The sequence below is a fragment of the Empidonax traillii genome, unplaced genomic scaffold (genome assembly GCF_003031625.1).
Source record: "Empidonax traillii isolate 1590-97213 ecotype Southwest subspecies unplaced genomic scaffold, ASM303162v1 scaffold237:size1322474, whole genome shotgun sequence".
Taxonomy (NCBI): Eukaryota; Metazoa; Chordata; class Aves; order Passeriformes; family Tyrannidae; genus Empidonax; species Empidonax traillii.
The window spans coordinates 1,164,148-1,182,629 of NW_020955430.1; the positions used below are offsets into that span (position 1 = coordinate 1,164,148).

General features: G+C 40.2%; 1 long non-coding RNA gene across 2 annotated transcripts in view; it reads right to left on the reverse strand.

Moving 5' to 3' along the window:
• LOC114059697 overlaps positions 1 to 18,325 on the reverse strand; it is a 44,487-nt gene extending 26,162 nt beyond the window's left edge. Inside the window, exons 1-4 of one of the 2 annotated variants that reach the window (XR_003571717.1) lie at positions 18,287 to 18,325; positions 16,446 to 16,528; positions 15,075 to 15,159; positions 14,792 to 14,965 (exon numbers count right to left, since the gene is read on the reverse strand). This is a non-coding gene — a long non-coding RNA (uncharacterized LOC114059697). Of the gene's footprint in view, positions 1 to 14,791; positions 14,966 to 15,074; positions 15,160 to 16,445; positions 16,529 to 16,994; positions 17,327 to 18,286 lie in introns of those variants that run through there. The other variant, XR_003571718.1, reaches the window with a different exon arrangement.
• Positions 18,326 to 18,482: the final 157 nt, after the last annotated feature.

Consider the following 18,482-nt stretch of genomic DNA (forward strand, 5'->3'; position numbering starts at 1 on the left):
CTTCTCAGCACCGTGTTTCAGAACAAGTTGTACTTGGCACACTGCCATGGTGCTGAGTGATCCTTCTCCTGCGGGATTCCAGAGCTTCCACAAACACAACAGGTCACTTTCCGCTAATGTGACATAAAAGAAAGAGATTGAAAATGTCAGTGTTGACATTGGCTGCCTGATGAAATCAGTATGCAGAATCAAGCTCTGTTTACAAGGCCAGAGTTAAAGGGAACTCGTGTAACTCCCTCTGCCCCCCGACTTCACCTCTCCCACACACAGACTCATCACCACACTGAACAGCTGGCTGGAGTCTGACCAGAATGGCCACACAGTAATGAATCTGAACCACTTTTAATGAGCACACATCTAGCTTTAGCATGAGAATGGCTGAGTCCCAAATGCTGGATTGCCCTGCTGCCTGAAAGCCAATCCTTGATGTCTGAATGTTAAGTATGAATGAGTAGAATGGCATACAAATAAACTGATGACACGAAAAAATTATCTAGGTCTTAACGTTAGAAAATGTGATCACAAACCTATGAAATGGAAGACGAAAATTGTTAAAATACTGTGGAAAGTCATCCATCAGAGTTACTATTTATATGTCTCATATTACACTTCAGAAGAGGATATGTCAAAATAAATGGGGGATTATTGATCCTTCTCTAGCTGGCTTACAGCTATTTGGATTTATCTCCTGAAGATGTGCTGTGTTCACACCAAGAAGAGTAAATTCTTTAAATACATCAGGAGAACCGGATGAATTCTCACAATGGCAGCTAAAACCCACAGTATTCAGGAAAGAATAAAAATTTAAATCAGGATAGTTCTGCTTCCTAAATAGACTTTGGAAACAGCAAAAGCCTCAGTAGGCCATTCTGTAAAGAACATCACTGTATGAGTGCCAACAATATTTCAGTCCTGTACCATCTTCTAAATCCCTTTACTTTTAAAATAATGAGCAAATGAACTATGAAAAGATGTTGGAAAACAAAGGAGAGAACATACATTGGTTAATCAGCCAGGGGGCTGGACTTTTTAAAATTTCATTTCTGTCATGCTTGTGTAGTCCAGTTGTAGGGCACAGCATGAGGTGGCTCCCCACTTCCAGTTGGGATTACCGGTGTGTTTGTACACACCTGTGTCAGCACTGCAGCTGCTGCTCAGCAATTGCCAGGCAGGAAGGCAGACCAAGGCTTTGAGTCACACAGTCTTGGGCTCCTCCACTGAGACCACCAACTGAATTTTCAGTGAAAGCCAAGCTGTGGTGTGTACCAGCCGAGTGGCAGCCCAGTGTTACAGCTCAACTGTTGGCTTGTGCCAAAAAATATCAGTGCCCTTGCCTGTCAGCTCCTGCCCCCACATTCCCAGTCTCTTCTGTGTCACGGAATAGATTTAAGATTTTGACATCCTATCTCTGAATTCCTGCCTTAGAAATTAAACTGTTTGCTTATGTCTTACAACTCCAGTACTTACAAAGTAGAAGGTCTTGCTCAATCTCTGCTGCTCTACCAACAGAGGACCTTCTGGCCATCAAGTCTGTGAAGCCAAAGGCAAACCTTGCTTCACAAATACATATTTATTTTTTTGATCAGATACCACAGCAGCTTCTTTTGTGAAAAAAGGTGCTTCTTCTAATGGCACTTTCTCAGTCCTCTCTTTCCAGTTCTTTCCCCATTAACACATAGATTTTTCCAATATCACACCATGATTATATGTAGGGAATTGCTTAGGGAAAAGTTGAGAGTATAAACAGGAGACAAAGGGGATATTCAGCAAAACACTATTTTAAAATAAATTTGCTTCTTAATTTTTAAAGTGGTCTTGTGGGCTTTTTTTGTTAAGAACAGTTTATTATTTGTAGAAGGAGGATTTTCTTACTGGGTGGAATCATCAGTAATATCTCAAAGCAAAATTTACTTTCAAAGCTGGGAAAGATAACTGAAAGGAGCATTATTACACCAGTATTACTGACAAAAGCCTGCAAGATGAAAATTAAAAAAAAAAAAAAGTACATTGTGAACCGAGATTATGGATGTGGTGGTGTTCAAATCTAGATACAATACAAGGTATGTTTTTCCCATGAAACATATTTCTAGATTAAAAATGAAGGGAATCACAGACCCACTGTCTCATCTAGACCTTGGAGCACAATGGATTTTCATCTTGCAGCAGTTAGTGATGAGGCACTGAGCAACCTGATTGCTGTGGTAGGATATTAACAGACAAACAAAAGGTTCTTAGCGCTTCTGACCCTTAAAGCCCACCTGCACTTTTAAGATAGTCTTGCATCTTTCTTTCTTTCAAGCCTAACTCACACAATCTTGATTTGGTAGCATGTTTCGTGAAAAAAAGCAAACGACGTTTCTGTCAGCAAAGAATCTAAAGCAGACCTGCACTTAAATCTTTGTCAATTTTGTGTATTCCATTCAACAGCAAGAATTCCAACAGAGCCCTGTCTTAAGCAAAACTGAAAAGATCTTCTGTTGGGTCTTGCAGCCTGGTTTCGGTAACAAATAAAAATAACAGTGCATTCCTCTAGGGAAATATTGATATGAATCACCCTATTTAAGAAAAAGTGTATTAGAAGAGAATGAATCACTGTTTGCTCTATGAGTACTCCAGCACATCGTAGGTACAAGTATTATTCATCCAGATGTGTAGGAACTTCACTATAACACTCAGTTCTTCAGTATTTTAGTCATAGACACATTCTCCTGGAATTTGTAACTTCCTTACTTTGAGAACAGACATTGCATTCTGTACATACTGATACAATCCCTGCAAGCAAAATAGTCCATCTAGTTCTACCAGGTGCCTGTATCTTTTTTCCTTGGTGCTCTGCCCACCCAGACTGGAAATGCTCTATCACAGTTGACCCTGGAAGCAAAACAAGCCCAGGTTACCACGCAGATGGAAGATCATAAACTACAGAACCACGGTTGGGTTAGAACAAAGAATCATGACCGACCGAGTCAAGAAATGTTTGGCCTCATATATCAAAAGATTGACTTTATTTAGTTCTGCTGTTGCTGCTAAATTGATATGTAAGGAAAAGAATGACAAATTCTCATGCTTTAGAAATGTAGTCATTCCACAGATAAATGTTATTTTCCATTTCTAGAAAAGACAGGCAAGAAAATAAACATTATCAGGATAATTTCTTCCTTTCTTCCCTGCCAATTCATGGTGAATAAATCTACAAACTATTTCAGTTTTCAAGACTGAACATATACATGTTAGCAGTTTAGTTGCAAGCAAATATATCGTTAGGAAAGAAAAAAGGAAAAAGTATTTCAAGAAACAATTGTAACATTTTCCTAACCTAAGCCACTATTTACAATTAATTACAAAAAGTAGTCTATTAGAATACAGCTAAAACCATCTGCACCAGATTTTAGCCTAAAGATTTTAATTGTAAACAATTTTCCTCTGTAATAGGATAAATGATATCTTTAAAGTTACTAACTTGTATGAAAATGGAAATGATCATTACTTGCCAACAGGATGGAAGAGGGACAAAGTATGGTATTGTAATTAGGGACTTGTATCCTCTTTCTGCAAAAACAAAAATCCATTTTTTTTCCCAAAACACTAGATACAAATATTTTTTATTTTATCAACTATAACCATATCAGTATTTAACATTTTTCATCCCAGTGATTTTATGCAAGAAAAATTCTGCATTTGAAATACCAGTCTTTTCTATCAACTGATAATAAATTCTTTATGCAGTTCACTATTAAGCAAATAGTGCTTTGATCCAGCTGACAGACTGTTGGAAAAGTAATTGGTAATAAAATACATTTCGATATTTTGGAGGGACTGGTCCTATCAGCCTGTCTGGGCTGAGCACAGCAGCTTTGGGAATTAAGTTCACTTTATAAAGTGTCAGTGCTGGGTTCTCCAAACACCCATAGTAGATGAGATGGGATTCTCCCTAACAGGATCCTCTCAAAATTAGATTTGTCCATGTTTGCATAGAACCTAAAAGGAAATTAAAAATATAGGATCTTTATCTGTTAAGTTTAATTATTCATAGTGTCCTTAGTTTAGTTTACAGATTATTTTATTTTAATTTTAATTGATCATTTAATTATTAATATTTCCTGCCTACAGAAGATTAGAAAAACATTCGGTTGCAGGTTTTGCCCGAACAAAAACTGTCCCAGAAAGCTTACAATGGCATTCTTACATATTGTTAACATATTTGCAGAGTTAAGAACATTTTTTCCAACGTTTTATACAATTATTTATGTCTGGGAGCACCTGCATGACTAACACTAGACTGGGATCTGTGGACCTTTACCTGGCCTGTTTCTCATGACTGTGCCTGTCCCACAGCCAGGGGAGGCAGGCCATGTGTAAATAGATACATTGTTGCACCAGAGCTGCCCTGCTGTTAATGTCCAGGTGTTAGTGAATGGAAAAAAAGATACGTGGTGGGTTTTTTTTAGTTTTAAAGAATTGGTGCATCGAGAGTCAGATACTCTTGCAAATTCTGAAACACTTTCCAAAGTCCCAGCAAGCAGTAAGTGCTGGAGCTCCCCCCTGATGTCCTGTGCCCACAGCCGGCTGCGTTCCAGCCCAACCCACTGACTCATGAACTCAGTGCCCTCTGCCATTCTTACAAAACCCTGTGCTTGCGTGTGACACACGAGTTTGGGGCTCTCCTAAACAATAAGTTTCTCGACTCTTGTTCTTGGTTGTCAGCTCATCACCTGTGAACTCCCTGCAAATCTTTCCAAAACAAGCCAGGACGGTTGTGCTCACTCAGCAGTGTCAGCACCTTTCGGTCAGTAATGCTCCCGGGGGGAGTCTCTCTCACTAAAGACACTGTCAAAGGGGCAAAGTCATTGCTCTTTCTGACAAGCCACAAGAATAGCTCTGGGAGTGCTTTAAAATTTAGAGAAATACATAAATCTTTGCCACTTTTACTCCTGCTTGCACAGGAAGGTTGTAGCACCCTTTATCCCCTTCAAATGAAATCCCAAACACCTGGAATCAGACAAATGAAGGCCACTTGCAAAAACCTCTTTTCTTTTTTTCTTCTTTTTTTTTTTTTTTTCATAATTCTAAATATCTAAGACTAAAATATTTTTTTTTTTTTTACAATTTTCATCTTGATATTTTCATGCATCAGTTGTTACATATGCACAAACATTCCAATTTATATAGACAGATCATAACCAATTATTTTAGCATTCTGTAGATTCAATAGCAAGCCAAAAAATGTACCAACAGCTATGGAAATAAAGTGCACCTTTTTTTGCATGAGAATTTAGGCAAGCAGATCCAGACTTCATATAAACATCCACGGGTGTTTTAGAAGAAGCTTGTAAAAATATGGTTCTTATGAGAGATTCAACAGGGCAGGCTGTGTTTGGAATCAAACAGTTACAGTCTTTGTCACCTGTTCTTCAGTTTTGAGCAAATTTATATCTGAGTTTTAGCAAAGCAGCTTTAGATATCACCAGCTTTCAGAGCTTTGATATCCTAACCAGTTGGAGCTTGTCAAACATTAAGAAATATTTCCTGTAACATTAATCAAGAAATCATTTCACAAATATGATCCTAGAAAAAGCACACAGTGTCACATTTGTGCGAAGGCACCAAAGTTCAGAGATAAAGCAGGTGACAAACTGACAGAAACACCCAATTTCAAGACACAAAACTTTTAATGTAACACAAATACGAATTGCAAAACCTTTCCTGTCCCTATTAAGTGATCTTTCCATGAAGCTACTCTTGATTTGTTACGCAGCTAAGAACAGAATCAGCCTCATAGGAAGTGGAATGAAGTTACTCATAATACAAGTAACTTTTTCGCAGTGAAAGCACAACTTTGCCTCCCTTTTTGCTCTTCAAACTGGAAGATAGATTTCTCTTTCCAAAGCTTACAACAGGAAAACCAACATGCAGAAGCACATGACTCCACCCAAGCCTCCCATTTTAGGCTGCACCCACTCCCAAAATAGCCGTGCTTGTGCCACGCAGTTCACTCCAGCAGCTCCAGTGCAGGACTGCACACAAATATTTGTGTGTGGACACAGGAAGGAGAGTATTTTAATAACTGTGTGAATACTAACAATATAAATTCATATTTACAGTTGGATAAAAAACCCCAAGCATGTTTACCTAAGAAATGTAATAGTTGTTTACAAGAAGTTGGAGAATGAATACAATTAAACCCGCACTTTAGCTTTGCCCATGCAAATGTGAGCAGCCTTCAGCAGTTGTCTTTGTTTTCTGTGCTTATTCATTACTCCAACACATAATTATTTTAAAAATATCACAGTGACATGATGTTGTTTCAGAATATTATCTGGTATTCATTTGAAGACCGATCTCTGTCAGCTCTCCCATGAACTAGGAGAAACAAAATTTTCTACGACTGAACCCCACCCAGTCAAAGTAACATTTCTTTTACTATATAGCAAGTTCTTTCACTCCAAAAATTTGGAAACACATCAAAACCTCTCTAAAAATACCTTGTTTCTTTTTCCACACAAGAGGCAAAGATAATTTAAGTGATTTAAGTGTGAATAGAATCCAGCAACCCACTATCAACATTATATTACAGATCTTTGCAGAAAGCACCGAAGCCACCAGGAAATGATCCCTAATTGCAGATACATTTGCAATGCTATTCCCAAGAGATATTATGAAACACTGTTCTGTTTTTTTACATCTTCGGATTTATGATCAATAATAATGTTAACTTCATTAATGACATTTCAATCTTATTGTCACAAACAGGCAAACTAGTTTGCAGACTTTGTAACTACCCATTGTAGTTTCCTTTGGCTCCTAATCTAAAAAGAAGTGAATTTCCAGAGACAGAGGCTTTGCTGGATCACAGACCCTGTGAGCCTTGTATAATTAAAAGATGAAATTCCTCTGAGGTCAGTGCTTTTCAGACCCAGAAACAAGGGGATGGCAGAATGTCTCTTGAATTTGATAATGAGGTGTTTGCCCTGGCAACGACTGAAAAAGTGTTTTCAAGATAGAGAAATGTGTTGAAACGGTGGAGGATGTGTTTCTTAACTGAGTAGGAACATGAGATATCTGGATGAAGATTAAAGGTTTTTGACTTAATCGAGAGCAGCAAAATAAACAGGAATAGAGGAAAAGATTTTGTACTGAAAATTGCCATGCATTTTCTATTTTCCCAAGTTTCAGACATTAACTTTCCCTTTTATCTTCAGCAATTTGAATGTTATGTGAAGATATTTATGACCTAAATTAATCTCTGTCTTTTTTTGTGTGTGAAAAATTAAGTTGATTGCTACATCAATGACAGAGTGACCCATCAATAGAAAATAAATCTTCTGGATTTCAAAGAAGCTGTGAAAAAAACAAGAAAAATCAAATTCAATCTAATAAAAACAACAATAATTTGGGGGCTACAATGTAGTTCTGAAAATGTGTATCAGCAAGGGTGAATTTTATATCACATCCTAATTGTCAGACTTAGGGGAAATTTTAATTCAGAAAGAATGCAATTTCAAAAGTACAGTGACTGTACTCTCCTTGTAAAGGTTTGTCTTTCTTGTATCATTATTAGCTAATGGACTAACAGACTTTAAACAATTTTTTTGATTGATTCTGTGCAAATGCCATCAAATTTTTGTCAGCCCTGCCATTAATAGACTTTGTCCTTTTATCTTGATCTTCCCATCTCAGTTTTCTACAATTCCTAATTTTCAGCTCATTTCAAGTGCAATTTCTGGGGTTTATATTTGTATTGTATATATGATACAATGAACATTTACTTAATTCTTTTATTTTTTATCAATTTTCCTCCTTTTTTTTTTCTTGTTTTTTTCTTTTTTTACAAGTAAAAGATCCATAAGCAACAAGGAAATCAGACAGGGAAACTGTAATAATGACCATATTCTCCTACTGACTTGTGCTGAAAAAAGAGGAAAAGCTATCAAGCAATAACTCAAGTATATTTATTTCACTTTAATACCATATCCCATTGTCAAACTTTGCATGTTTTCTATTGTTATTATGGGAATAATTCAAGACAAAAAGCTTTCCTAAATGCAGTGCCACAGACCACGGATCCAGATTTCAGCCTAACCACTGAATGAATCTGGGATCCAATTCCAGTAGAGCGTTTCCTTTAGCAGAGCAGGCGGGACTGCAGGACTGACTCAGCGATAACGATCAAACCCAGCCAAGCACGGACATCCTTTCTCGTAATATCATGAATTTTTCTTACACATCGTCCCTTTCAAGTACAGACGAGGCCCAGCTCTGCTTAATTTCTGAGATATGACATGATCCTTCCTCAAGAACAAAAGCATTTAAACTCACATCCTTTCTTAATGTTGAAGTGATTAACATGTTACCTCTTGCTAATTTTGTTACTCAAAGAGCAAGATATTCAGCATTGCTCATTTCTGGAATTTTGTTAAGGTTTATTTACTTTTTCCACTAGTGCAGCAATTGCAACCTGTACGAAATGAGACACTAAATAAGACACTATTTCTATAAAAATCTTTTTCAACACCTATATATATATATAAAAATTACAGAGATGTAGTAGTATATGTGTAAGAAACCATATTATTACCTCAAGCCCTATAATATACTCAATGCTACCACTGATTATCTAATGACTAAATCTATTAATTTAGATACCCCTAATTTATGTTTCTAAGTTCTATATTAAGGTTTTTCTCTGTTCCAGACTCTTGCTCCCCAGTGAAGGTGCCTTGTGTATGGCTACTGAGATTACTAAACGGACCTGCTGGCAGATCTGAACTCAAAACTTCAGCCTGTCTGCACAGACATTCTAGTACTGACTTCAAAATGGTTATAACGTATTTTATAATCTTGAAATAAAAATACAGGGCCAAATACTACTCTTAAGCAAGAGCAAATCAGAAGCAACTCATTATTTCCGTATTTAATTTGCAGATTCTGCTTCTCCAAATTTCACCACTGAAAGAAATATCTGCTCCTATAACCTGGAGGTGGCAGAAGCAACCACTCATCCATTTCAGAGGAGATTCCAGCTCAAGTTGTACTAATATTTACCCTTAAGATAGCAGCATAAAGATAGAGGGACCATAAATTTTTAACACAAGGAGAACTGCTGAATAATGTAGGATTAATGTAACTGTTTAGTTTGGTTATTTATTTGATCTTAGAATGTGAAGGACTAACTAAGGGTGGATAGAATACATTAAGAATAGGCAAACTATTAAAGATCTCCCTTACCTCTGCTCTACACATCCTAACGCCACCAATTCCAGTTTTATTCTTACAGTCCCAATCTTTCTACAAGACAAATAATTGCTCCCACTCTCTCTCTGTGGCATTCTTAATGGGTAAGAAAATATTTTTGCCTTCCTTCTTTAATTCTTTCTTTCCTCATTTCCCCTTAACTTCTCAGATTCCACTTTGGTAGTCTTCTAAAGATTTTAAACTACCCTGCATATCAGTGAGGCTTGGCTGTTAAAGAGGGTTAACAAGGTCACTCTGACAGGACCAGAAGTAATGTTTGTTTTGAAACCGAGTGCTCTGTTTAAATCTGTTTATTTCTGCTCCAAGTCGAGGCACTTTGAGCTGTCAGGATGACTCAGAGCAAAGTTGCAAAGCCTCAGTTCTACAAAGAGATTAGTCACTTTGTTTTCTTGCACTGAGCTGCTCTGAGTCAGCTACAAATTGTTGCACACAGACTACCTGGGTACAGCTTTAAATGGTGCAGGTAACTCCAGTGCAAAGTTCTGAAAGAAAAGAAGTCTCAGCATATCTAAGCAAATAATTGACCAGGACTATCTTCTTCCACACAGAACTGAGTTTGAGAATGAAAGAAATTAGAACTGTATTGATTTACAATTTTTCCCTTAGTCGAGGAGAAACTTCAGGCTTAGTGGTCAGAATTTCCTTCATAAACTGCCTGGAGATGAGAAATACATTGATATGAAAGAGGGTGATATAAATGTATACCTTGTACATTTTATCTTCAGGAGTTTTAGGATAATTTTGGAGAAGTTTTTATTCAAAAAAATGAAGTGGTACTTTACTACAAAATATATCAAATGACTTTCTGGAAAAAGAGAGAGGTAAGCCTGTTCTAATCTAGTGTCAAAAATAATATAGAGATGCACTGTCCTTGTATTATTATTATTTATTTCTTATGTTGTAGTGATTATGCAAAATGGTTATGCTAACTTTGCTAAATACTAAGGTCATTATGTTGCATATTGTACAAATACACAGAAATAACACTGACCTGCCAACAGTACCAAGTAACAGAATGTTCTATTACTGAAAAGCACAGTAGTAAGGGAAGTCCTGAAAGGCATTAAGTGGTTGATTCTGCCCTGATACAACATATTTACACACTTTCCTCTAGTCTCAATCACATCAAGCCACAGGTACAGGGGAAAATCATCTTATTCCCCAACATGCATCAGTACCAAGAAGCATTGAGTTAATCTAGACTGATGTATTAAAAGTAAGTACAATATAAAAAAATTATGTAAACAATGTATCTTTCAAAACAATCACTGGCTTCCTAACAAACACTGGCACATCATAATTTTTATAATTATGATAACTCATTGGTCAGTCTATTCTTCATTTTTTGTAAAAGCGGTGGAAAGTAAAGTTTGGTTAGCATAAAAAATATAGCAGGAAAACCAGAACAACTGAGCATCAGGAGGCAGAGCAAACACTCAGCAACGATCTCCTGTCATTTCAATGTATTGCAAAATGATTTTTCTCCTGGCTTTACTATAAATTATTTTCTTTTGTAAAAAGTTTTAGTTGTTGTGAAAACTGCCTGTGAATCCGTGAAAGCTCTGTCTGAAAAACAAACGTAGGTGTAAGGATCATACAGAATGGAATTTCAGGCTACATACTTAAAATTAGATTGCACAACCTATATCTGTGCTGGTTACCCAAGCTGTCCTACAGGTTAAACTGAGCAAATTGATATTTCCTCATGCATTTCCTCCTGCATTGATAGGAGCATAATTTGTTCCTTAAGTAAATGGTTCAGGTAAAATTTTCTGGAAATGTCACTAAAAGTATGGATGTCTAACACTGAAACAACAAACTATTCAACATACACTATCCTATCTACTAGAGATTCTTCTTCTCCATAAACCAGGAAAGAAAGTAAATATCATTCACTGCCAGGCTTCACACAGAATTACTGTTGCTACCAAATTAGGGTTTCTAAATGCTTGATTTCTGATTGGCTACCAGGATTATTAACCTCCTAAGACATCAAGAACAATGAATGTTTGCATTGCTAGCTGATCTAATGCTGAAAAATGACTACTTTAATCTCAAATGTATTTACAGGTAAATCACTGTTCATCAGCAAAATCTGCTGCCTGAATCTGTTAAAAGTCATTGTAGAGATTAACTAGGTGATTGGCAGATTATTTGACTATGCTATTCTTAAATTTAGCAGAGGAAAAGTTTATTTTTGATGGTCTGCATGTGACTGCAACTCATTTGCTTGAAAAATTCATAAGAACTCAGATTTGTTTAACCACATTCTATTTGGTGGCTATTGCTGAGTCTGCCTGGAATCAGACTTCAATGGCCCTTTGCAAGCCATGTATGTGTAGCTGATATCTTCTCTCACTGCAAAAGATTTGCTTCCTATAGGATGAAAAGTGAGTGCCCAACTAACAATTTCAGAGCTGACAAGTGAGTACAATGTCCCACCTACCTACACATGAGCAGAGAAACAATAATCCAGGCATCTGACAGTCACAGAGTTGTGTATGGAAGCTGTAAGGCATTCCTGCATTCTACTGTGTCATCACACAGCCCTTCCTGAAAGCTGTACTAAAGGCCCTAAATTAATGAGCAGACCTCGAAGAGACTTTTATTTCCTTCCATGAGCAAGGGGAGAAGTTGTGGGAATTGAGGTCGGAAGTAAACATAATCGTCATTCTACTCCCTTCTGTGTCGGCACAGGGAGCTGGCTGGACATGAGGGAGGGAACGTACTCTATCTGGCAGGGGCTGATGGCACACTCCCCGCTTGTGCAATGCTACAGCTCAGGGGAAATATGATTCAGAGGCTGCCTCTGAGTCACGACTTCTCCCTGAGCTCCTCCGAAGGGGCACGGCCACATTTTGTCCCATCCTGGAAGCACAGCAGGGATCCAGCTCACCCTGAGCTCTGATGTGTGTCAGCAAGCACTGACTCTGTGAGGGGCACGAAAGCACTGGGCATTGCTTCCCTCTGCAATAATTAAACCAGACTAATATATATTAACGAAAAGGCAACTCCCCCTTGCTAGTGACTTTAAGCACTTGGTGTTGTCCAAGATATCTGTGTTGTCCTGCCACACATTTAAGATAATTCCTTATGGACCAACAGGATATATCCACCGCACGTTTGGGAAGGGGAGATGCTGATTCCCTGGAGCCCAGGGCATTCCCATAGCCCGGGGCAGTCCCTGAAGCTCGGGGCAGTCCCTGGAGCTCAGGGCATTCCCATAGCCCGGGGCAGTCCCTGGAGCTCAGGGCATTCCCATAGCCCGGGGCAATCCCTGGAGCTCACTCCGGGAGCAGCGCAGGGCACCCAGTCCATCCATCTTCTGCACTCGGCAGAACGGATGTGGCAGCTCCAGCCAGAGCTGCTCTAGGGACACTCCACTGCCCAGGTGCCAGAGCCTGTCCCTGGGAGTGGGTGGCAGTGCCAGAGCAGCTCAGTGAGCAGGGGATGATCTCTCACACTGGTGGCAGCACTGCGAGACGAGGGAGAAAAGTTAAGGAGCATCAAGGAGCTCCAGGAAGAGACTGGTGGAACCAAGCTCTGCCCTCCCTGAGAAGGGAGCAGGAATGACCACCAGAGAAAACCCCCAATCAGGGGCTTCCCCCCTTCTTAAATACACTGTCCCATGGGTGCTACCACCCTGATGGCTGACACTGGCTATGGCAGCTCCTCACAGAAGACACCCCTGTATTTCCCCCCACCCCCAATTACCCAAACCTTGCCACACAAACCCAATACATTCCAACCCTTGCCTCTGGGAATCTAAGAATTATCATTAAAATACACGTTCATCACAAACTTCACTTAATATCAACAAAAAGACTTCCCCGCATCAAAATCAAAATAATATCACAATGCCAACAAACACGGGCAATTTACACAAAATCCTCCCCTCATCCCTTTACCACAATTACAACCAGTCTGGTTGCTTTAGTAATTTCCAGTCTTAATGACCTGGACATATGGCCAAAAACCGTGTATCGCAAAAGGACACACTAATATTCCTTTCACTAGCACAGTTGCATAATATTTCACGTAATCCCAAAGCTATATATCCCAAACAGCAACTATCCATTGATAGGAAAACAAACAGACAGAATAATCTTACTATTCATTCATGATCCAGTGAGAAAACGTTGTGCAAATGTGAGCGTGTGCCTTTGAAAAACAGCATTCTGTGGTTCTTTTCACTGCGTGGTGACACCATCCCCAACGACACAAAACGGTAAAGAAACCAAGTGTCTGAGTATTTTCTGTAGACAATTATGTGATAGGATTAGATAGATGGTGAAAGGAGTATAATGGAACAAGTAAACAACCAGATCCTCATTATCAGAGAGGTGCTGAGCACCCACAGCTCCCTCTAAATTAAACTGGGAACTCTTTAATATGTCTGCCTTTAATCTTTGTGCCTGAAAATCTTAAATTCAAATCTATACATTTTCATAAGTGTACATCACCATAATTGCTGTGAAGGTTCCGGTATGTTATTTCAACAGAGCAAGGAAGGCCTGGATGAGAACTGCGAGTCCATGTAGCTGGAAATGCCTAGAAATGCACGTGTAGGGGGCTCTTGGCACACAGTGGATTCTACGCAGCTGTAGGGATGAAGGAAGCCCTCAGGTTGGCTTTACAATGGTTTTTATATAACCCTTGATACCAAAATGCATGAAGTTCTTAGTCAATAACAGATTTTCCCCCTAAAAACACTCTTTTGAGAAAGGGAGGAATTACTCTTTCCATTTAATGACTAAGGGATCAAAAGACAACAGATGGAGAGATTTGCCCAGGCAAACCTGCTGCAAACTGAAGCGACAGCTTAAAATTCCTGATCTGTGCCTTAAACAGAAGGTATTATTGTCCTCTGGATCTTGGCTGAGAAATGTCATAATAATTTCATTTTCTTATTCCACTGACATACAATGGATGGGGAGGTTTTCCTGTTTGCAGAATAACCTGGGATAACTGGTTAATTTCAAACCACTATTCTATTTGACTTTGTGAGCTAACTTTGCCTCTTGTAAAAACCACATATGACCACACTGTAGAGCAAGACTGCAAAGAAGTTAATGAGAGCAGGCTACTTTGGAGGTGCACAGATAAAATGAGACTTCTAGGAGAAGGGGCCATAAATATACAGTATGAAGAATTACATAAATTTATTTAGCATAAATATTTAGAAATACATGATTAGTGAAAATGTAATGCATACAATTAAAAACTATGAACCTTGCCTTGCACTCAACATCCTTTGGTTGCTAAATACTTCTGTGATATTTTTATTCTGAATTTCTACAGAGTTAATTTCTCCCAGTAATATGGAGTTCCTTTTCTTTTATGAACATATCACAGGTAAGACTGAGTTAGGATTGTGTTTTACTACTCAATAAAACTGATTTGTTTTCTGTCATTTATTGGGTAATTACTCCCATAGACGCAACTGAGGATGGGCATAATATAAGCTGTTGTAACCCGGAGAAATGAGTAATAAATCACGTGATATCACATCCCAAACCATTCACCTCTTGTATCTTACCTGAGTTAATAATATCATTCTTTGTGGAATTTCATGGACACTTGCAGGAACCCATTCCTTGTCCCTCAGTCCTTCAGCAGCAGATGACATATTTGTCCCTCCATTTGGCTCAACAATACAACTACCAATGGCTCAGTTGCTTTGTATTACAGGCATTGTAGCCACTTGTGAAAACTGTAATGAAAGAAATGGTTTCAAATTTCTGGCCTCTTACAGTGCCTGCTTCATGCAGACACTTGGTAGGGGAGAAAGAGCAAATACATGAAACACAAAGCAAACATACCTCCAGCTCCAAGAACTACAGGTTCTTCAAGTCTGGTGAAGATCAAGAGACATGAAGAGGGGACCTTGATTTCCCTTTACAGCTGCTGAAAGACAGTGCACCAACAGTTAATGAAGCATTTCATACTAGGGCTATGTGGGTTTCTGTGAGTAAAACTGAAGAAGATAAAGCTGATTATACATTATAGCAGGGCACTGACTTTACAGAGTGAACTCTGGCTATGTGCCAGACCAGTGGCCAGAGAAATGGTGAGATAGAAACCTGCAAAAGTCCATGAAAGTTATAATCATTTGTGACAAAAGAGATAATAAAATTAGATGCTATTCCATATCTAGACAATTATTTAAGTGATAGAAGAAAATACTACACTAACAGGTATTCTTACATATTTCATATGAGTTACAAAAATAAAAAATCATTACTTCGGGAAATCAGTAACTTTGACTCAATAACTGCACCAAAGACTCTAAACCATATTTATTTGGAGAGAAAACAAATTAGGCATTCTTCCTTTAATGAAAGTTGAGAACGAGTATGCAAATTATAGACTAGCTTGCAGTTTCGGGAAGTATTTTTTAAGAGTCACATAGAAAAACATGAACAATTGAAGTTTTCAGGAAGTCTAAGCTCTCCTTTCAAGCCAGGGAGTGCCCATTGGAAAAATCTGTTTCTATCAGCTCTGCCTTCGCCGCTCCCCGCGGGTCTGATCACGCTCGTCCACCACTCCAAAACTCTGCCTGACTGAATTATGCATATGTTGCTCCCTCAACTCCACAGCAAAAACATTGCAAGTGCAATGCAAGAGCAAAGGACTTTAAAAGAGACCAGAAAACAGTGATACATTTCTTCCGACAGACACAGCTTATTCATAGTTACTGTCAAGCAAGCCCAGAGGTTGATGACTAAAAAAAAAACATAAACAAAAAAGAGAACCCAAGCTCTTTCTTTCAAATGGTTTCCTTTCTTCCTCCCACATGTATCCTTCAGCAACCAGCCAGAATAAGTATGCAACGAACACAGTTCACCTTGCTCTATGCATTAAAGCCACTTTAGGTTTTCATGTAAAAGTATAGAAGGAAACCTAAACAATATATGGAAATGCACAAGCAGTCTCAGCCTCACCCAACTGACAGACCAGGTAGAAAAGAATGAAAAATAAAAGGAATACATCTTTAAAAAACAGTTTAATTCTACCAGGGGCTATCAACAACATAATGCAATATAATTGTATAGTTAATGCATGACAACATTGCATAGCAGAGTCAATGTTAATGGGGAGTTTAGTCGTGTATTTTTGTACCAACATGTCTTTAAAAACTCAATTTAATCTCAGTTTCCTAGTGTTTATAAACTTGTTTTGGAAATAATTACATTTCTGTAGTTGCAACTTATTCACTGTATTGCCATAACACTTTGGAGCTCTAATCACAGACAGGAACATACCGTGTTAGACGCTGTAAAAACACAAAACAAAAAGAGCACAGTTTAAACACATGCTGAGCAGGCAGTGAACAAATAGAGAATAGAGAGTACGAAAAAATAATGAGGCATTAACAATCAATACAGCAAGTACAAGACTCGGCATGCCAGCTTCCAAATTGAGTTACTGGAGACTCCAAAAAATATGCTTTCCCATACCTCAGAGTCAGAATGAAAGAAAACATAGAGCTATTTATCCGAAAACAAAACAAGTGGGTGGTGTAAGTTGGTGTCAGGAATTGTTGAGAGTTGTCATCTCATAATGAATCATAGGTGAGGTAGCCAAAGAATGACCTTGAAAGCAAATCAAGAAAGTAAAGAGACGTGTGGTCAAAATTAGTGGCTTGGGAAATGATCTTCGCAGTTGTGTTACGGGAAAAGGATTATTTTTACACTTGACATGACTGGTACACACAAACTCCTAACTCAAGTGAAACGTACCTTTGGCAGGGTTACTGAGAGTGAGAAGGCACCAGGGACAGCATCAGTGGCCAACACCCTGCCCTGCCCTGTGGATTAAGTGCCCCACGCAGCACAGGAACACGGCTTGGGTTCTGAACTCGGGCATTGTGCTCTGTGAGGACATCAGAGAGCTGGCAAAGGCAGGGATTGATTACGAGAGAAAGAAAGTGCTGGGGAGGTGGGCAAAGGGCTGGAAGTGGCTCCTGCCTTTGGAATGGTGGGACAGCCACATGTACGGTCTTAAGCTCTGGCAGGTGAGGTTTAGGTTGGACATCAGGAATTTTTCAAAGAGAGACTAATCAGACATTGGAATGGGCTGCCCAGGGTGGTGGTGGATTCACTATTCCTGAAGGTTTTTAAGATGAGACTGGATATGGCAGTCAGTAACATGGTCTAGTAAGCACGGTGCTGTTGGACCATGGGTTGGACTTTATCTTGGAGATCTTTTCCAACCCAGCTGATTTTCTATGTGGTAACACCTTATGCTGTATTTTAGCAATACAATTAAATCTACATGGAGTAGAGAGATTTTTACAGCACTCAAGTGCCCACTGACTGTGAAACAGAAAGATTTTGCTCCTTGCTCGTCATATTTTGATCTAAAACCCAGGAATTGTGTCAGCGGCCTGTGTGGATCCCAGACGTGGAGGATCACAGCAGCCACGGGAGCAATGCGGGCTGCTCGCTGTGCCCAACCCAACTGCGACCGGCAGTGGGCAACCCGGAACCCGTGACAGCTCCGCAGTGACACAGCAGTGTATCTAAAAAATAAACAACCCGCTGCACGTCAACAGCATCGCCAGCGCAGGCGGGTGGGGGGGCAAGGGGGGCGCTGTGAGTGCCGTGAGAGCTGTGAGGGAGCTGTGAGGGGGCTGTGAGGGCTGTGAGGAGCTGCGGGAGAGCTCAGCGGGGATGGCGGGGCCGGACATGGCGGCCTGAGGGGATCACGCGCCCCGCCACCCGCGCGCCGGCGGGTTGTTTACTTCCTCGGCGGCGCGCGCCCGCTCCCCCCCGCCTCTCCCGCCCCGCGCGCCCTCCCCGCCGGCCAATGGGAGCCGCCCCCGCCCCTCGCGCGCAGGGGGACGGGCCCCGCCCGGGAGGAAAGGGGCGAAGGGCAACGTCACCCGGTACCGCTCGTCGGACTCGGCTGTGCTGCTGATTGGCCAAGCGAGCTGCCCGTCTGCCCCGAGGCCCCGCCTTCCGCTTTGCTCGCGCCGCCTCCCCGCTCGGTGTGTGTGAGGCGCCAATTGGCTGCCGGACCGGCCGCTCACCCCTCGGCCAATCACAGCGGGCCCCGCCTCTTTCCCCAGCGCAGGAAACGCCCCTCGAGACCATGGCCAGCCCAAGGCAGCCGCCACCTCCTATTGGTCCGCATCGCTGTCAATCATTGCTGACCCCGCCTCCCCGGACAGAGAGCAGCGAAGCCCGCCCCCCTCTCCCAACACCGCCCTCTGATTGGCTCATCGG